Below are 5801 nucleotides of genomic sequence, written 5' to 3' on the forward strand. Positions count from 1 at the left end.
TAGGGAAAGTACAGGGGTAGCAGCTGGGTTCAACCAAGAGTCCAAATCACAGGGCAGGCCCACAGTGATGAAGCAGGTCTGAGCCAAAAAGTCCAGAACAGGTACATCTCCAAGATAGTTAGACTGGGCTATCACACAGAGAGGCCAGAACCAACTCAAGAGGACTCAAGGCTGTGGTGGAGCTGGAAAGCTGCTAGAAGCCTGGGTCTGACCTTAAATGGGGCTCCTAGGCCCACAGGTAGGGGTGTGGTTGAGGGGACACAGGTGAGGCTGGTCAGGGCAATTAACATCTTTTGGTGTGCCCTGGGCCATGACAGATGCTTCTGTTAGGCTTAGTTTTATTAAATAAAGCTTAGCATGTTAAAGATAGCTTTAGAAAGCCCATTAAGTTAAAACCAACAAAAAACAAAAGGAAATACCCAACTCCTATTTCAATATTATGAATATTATGGCATATTATGCTTCCTCCCTACTTCTGGAATTCAAACTTGCAAAGGAAGCACAGCTGCTTTCATTGCGTGAAAAAAATAAATAAGAAGACTTAAGTCTTGCCCTGGCATCAGTCTCTCTTCCAAGGCTTCCTCACCCCTGCCTCTCAACCTCTGCAGGGGGACATGAGTTGGATTGGTGATAACATATTCTGTAGAACCAAAGTTAGCAAAAAAAGACAAAACCCCAAATTCTACTCATATATCCATGAGAAAATACAGAGCAAGAGAAGACTTCCAAAAAGGGGCTTAATGTAATTTCTGGAGAAATTCCTATACTATCTTGACAAATCTTTCTTTACAAGGCATGCCAGACAAAGCCCTTCGGTACTGCCTCTGGATTAGCACAACTTTGAGAGCTGAGAACCTGGGAGTACTACAAATCAGCGTTTCGTCTCCCCCAGGAAGCTCATTGCTTCCACTGTCCTGGCATCCTTCAGGCCAATGGAAGCACACAAAGATGTCACTAGATTATTGATATGTCCTTGCTCTGAAGCACTTACAATTTCATTTAAAAATTGATCAAAACCTATGTTTCCATAAAGGAAAACATTATGTTTAATGCTCTATAGAAACAGGAAATCATCACAAAATTTTCACAGCTACAGTATTAACAATTCCCTGCCAGCAGCAGAATACACTGTAGCTTCATGATTTGTATAAACTGTGAATGATAAGATGTAAATTATGTTGCCACTGAATAAAGAACTGTGTTCAACAGCATATTTTCTGCCTATAGTCTTATTATGTTAACAACTTTGAGACTGTTTTAAGTGATGATTATTTAACATTCCTATGGTCAAGCAAAATGAAGATACATGTTTGCATATACATGTTTTTAAAACAATTTTAGATGTCAGCAGGTTAATCTCTTGTTATTCCATAACCAGCAACTCTTTACATTATAGTTTGTTTCCATCAGTGATCTCAAATTATATTGCCTTTGATTTTGATGTAATTTTTAGAGAGCCCTACGATTGTGTAGTGGGATTGCCTGGTATGCTACTTGGTGTATTTCGCACATTCATTTCCTTAACATCTCCTTTTGGTCTACTGTCTTCTCTTCTGGTCATATATAACAGCTTAGGCTTTTGAGGATAAAAATACTTTGGTTTAGCACAAGTCTCTCAACACAGCGTGGAAGTATCTGGATAAGCAGGAGGTGACTGGATGATCAAAGGCTCCTTTGGCTGAAAGTGTTATGAGACCTTTTTGATCTTTGTCTGTTTCTCCCAGCCCACATTAAGACCAATATACTCTTATTTTCCACCAGATGTTTCTTCTGTGCCTTCTGGCAGGCTATATGAACAGATAAAGAACCTCCAGGATATAGTCCTTTTTATCTCTATAAACTGAAGCGAAAACAATCTACATTTTTATCTACAGTTGTCCATACTGTATTATAAAGTTATAGGGATGGCAGGATGGCGGCTGAACTGGAAAAAGTACACCACCAGTTAAAGAAAGGTTAGTATGGGTAGGCTACGTTACAAAGTTAATGTGAGATCAAAGGATCCAAAAGAATAAGCCTCGAATTCATACTAAACATTCATTATCAGATCATATTTCTCTATCTCTCAGGAGGTCTTGCCTCCACAGTTTCCAAACCATTATGTTTTTTTCAGAATCAGAATGGTAGCAGGGATGCAACAGCTGTATACAAAACTGGTAAGATGTTTAAACCTTTAATCATCTGTATTTTGCTAATTTTCTGATAGACTCATAATATTAATAGAATAATAGAATCATAGAATGGTTTGGGTTGGAAGGAAACTTAAAGATCATCTAGTTCCAATCCTCCTGCTGTAAGCAGGGACATCTCCCACTAGATCAGGTTGCTCAGAGCCCCATCCAGCCTGGCCTTGAACACTTCCAGGGATGGGGCATCCACAGCTTCTCTGGGCAACCTGTTCCAGTGTCCCACCACCCTCATAGTGAAGAATTTCTTCCTAATGTCTAACTTAAATCTCCCCTCTTTCAGTTTAAAACCATTCCCGTGGTCCTATCTAGTGAAAAACCCCTCCCCAGCTTTCCTGTAGCCCCTCCAGGTACTGGAAGGCTGCTACAAGGTCTGCCTGGAGCCTTCTCTTCTCCAGGCTCAACAGCCCCAACTCTCCCAGCCTGTCTTCATAGCAAAGGTGCTCCAGCCCTCAGATCATCCTCGTGGCCCTCCACTGGACTTGCTCCAGCAGCTGCACGTCCCCTGTGTTTGGGGACCCCAGGACTGGACACAGTTCTCCATGTATCGAATTCTGTGTTACTGCTTCGCTCTTCTATTTGTAAACACTGTCACGTACTGACAGTCTAGGAAAGGTACAGTTCCTTTACTCTAACTACGCTTTGACATTCTTCTTATATTTGTAGGCTAGTCCTAACGAGTTTCACCAAGATTAACATAAACAGTGTTTCAAATATGCTGCTATCAAATTCCCAGCATTAATTTAAAAACCCACATCCCTCAGATATGGATTTAATTTGCATCCATGCATTTCATAGCAGGCTGTTCCTTCCCAATTATTTCGTGTTGAAAAGCCTCACTATGAATTTCAGAAAAATGAGTATTCTGACCCTCCAGGTACTGGAAGGCTGCTACAAGGTCTGCCTGGAGCCTTCTCTTCTCCAGGCTCAACAGCCCCAACTCTCCCAGCCTGTCTTCATAGCAAAGGTGCTCCAGCCCTCAGATCATCCTCGTGGCCCTCCACTGGACTTGCTCCAGCAGCTGCACGTCCCCTGTGTTTGGGGACCCCAGGACTGGACACAGTTCTCCATGTATCGAATTCTGTGTTACTGCTTCGCTCTTCTATTTGTAAACACTGTCACGTACTGACAGTCTAGGAAAGGTACAGTTCCTTTACTCTAACTACGCTTTGACATTCTTCTTATATTTGTAGGCTAGTCCTAACGAGTTTCACCAAGATTAACATAAACAGTGTTTCAAATATGCTGCTATCAAATTCCCAGCATTAATTTAAAAACCCACATCCCTCAGATATGGATTTAATTTGCATCCATGCATTTCATAGCAGGCTGTTCCTTCCCAATTATTTCGTGTTGAAAAGCCTCACTATGAATTTCAGAAAAATGAGTATTCTGAGACCTGCTCTACTGCTCCTAAAACCTGTTTAAACCTTGTGCTATTAAGCAAAGATCTCAATGTCACATTTTCATCACGGGTCAACATATGACTAAGCTGCATGTTTACACCGATAATAGCCGTATTATAAATATTTACATAGATTATAGAGCCAGCAGTAAGGTGTAAGCCATGCTAACTGCATGCGTGACTCCTGCGCAGAGTGTACACAGGTTATGAAAATTATGTCTTTATTTCTCCCTTATTTTCTTTCCAAGTATTGAATTCTCTTTCTAATCAGGCTGGCCCTAACTAGGAAACAGAACCTATACTGTTAATAGTCCCTGAAATGGATGGAGAGATTGTTTTACACAAACTCAACTAACCTTTTATTTGCTAGCCCTTCAGCTGAACTAAATTGCTATTCTTACTCAAGAACATCTTTAATGCTGAGGAAAGTCAGATAATTGCACATAGGCTACATGTATGAGCAAGTATAATGAAATAAACTTCAAGAACTTTTGAATTTTTCCATTAAAAAAGTGGACAAATTGACATTTGTGAACAGTATTTATAATCTTTTTTCCATTTTTCCTAAGAAAAATGAACATTCAGACTAAAAGGTAAAAGAAATCCATGAGGTAAATTATGGCAATGAGATTAAAGCAAGAAAGCAGCAGGTGGTTTGTTGTGTTTTTTTTTCCTCATCAGCTATTTATGTAAGTACAAAATAAGCCAGAATATCTGGGGATTTTTTTAGCAAAATGTGTATAGAAGAAGAAAACCACAAATTTTAAGAATTTAATGGGTATCAAATCCCACACTTGGGTAAGAAGTACAAGAACAGCAGGATTTTTCATCTATCTACATACGTGGCCCATTAGTTATGGTATCTGAACACACCATTAATTTACTTAGCCTCTCACTGTTCCTGTGACTTCTATTATCCCAGCCATACCAATAAAGACATGAAAATACAATATATTTAATAAATGATTGCTCAAATTGACCCAGGAAGTGAACTAGGAATGAAATCCAGATCTTCTAGGTCTCAGAAGAGAATCACAGCCTCAGGACATGTACATCCAGTGATAAGATCTGGACCAGTATTCAGGCAATAAACACTGCTTTGTTATGAATTAAGGATTGGAATCATAGCAGAGTACAGTACTACAGAAAATTGTGCCAATTATAGAAAACCTGGTGTATGTTAGAAAATCTGTCAGTATAGGCATTTCTAACTCCCACATCCTCTGACTTCTATGGGTTATTATTATTACCATTAATTGAGGTAATAGAGCTAAATGTGCCAAAACTAGGGGGCTTAAGATAAAGTGTTTAACTGGTGGCACACACCAAATCTGCCCTCCTCTTTTGGCTTCTGTTCATTCTTGGAAGAGAAGACTATGCTGAAGTTGCTTGTTTTGGCAAAGTGTCCTCCTTTAACTTGATCTCCACCCTATTTCTAGGAATTCAGCTCCTTTCATGCCTGCCAGTCTGCTGAGCTGTGTGCTGTTTTTGGAAGGGAAGAATAGTTTTCTTATAAATTCTATGACATACTTGTATGAATTGCCAAAATGTTCTATGAAACCAAAGTGCCACATAAATGATGGCAAAATAGAGCCATCTACATGTAGCTTTGGCTCTGGATGTTGCATGATTCATTTCTAGTCACATATTTGAGCCACCAGCTTGCCAAAATTTCTACGATAGCCTATTATTTTAGGCATTTATAATTTACTCAATGTGTTCCCTGCTGAGCATTAGTAGCAAAGCTCCCAGTCTACATCTCCGTATCAAATTCGGGAAATTATATCTAACACCAGTGACTGGTGCTCAACACAAATGAAACGAGTGTGTTCAACTAATTGCCTTTAATGTGGGACAAAAATTAACTCACTCAAACTATTAAAACTTACAGAACTAGTTAGTGTTTTGCATGTGCACGGAGACATTTTCAAAGGAAACCTAATTATGTATTTTAATGGAAAGCAGTGCCAGTAACTGGTGTTTTCACAGGCGTTATTGGAATAAACACAATTGAAGGCCTTCCAGCTGGGAGATGAGGCATCTTGTCTCACCTGGAGCTGCTATTTCCCCAGGACGCATTCACCAAAGGGTTTTTACTTAGGACCCGGTGTGTTCCTCGCCCACTCGCAAGCACTCCCTCATCTCGGCTGCCCGGTGCCGCTCCCAGCACGGCAGGCAGGCGGGGAGGGCAAGATGGCGCCGCCGGCCCC

This window comes from Chaetura pelagica, unplaced genomic scaffold (genome assembly GCF_000747805.2).
Source record: "Chaetura pelagica isolate M959 unplaced genomic scaffold, ChaPel_1.0 scaffold207, whole genome shotgun sequence".
NCBI lineage: Eukaryota > Metazoa > Chordata > Aves > Apodiformes > Apodidae > Chaetura > Chaetura pelagica.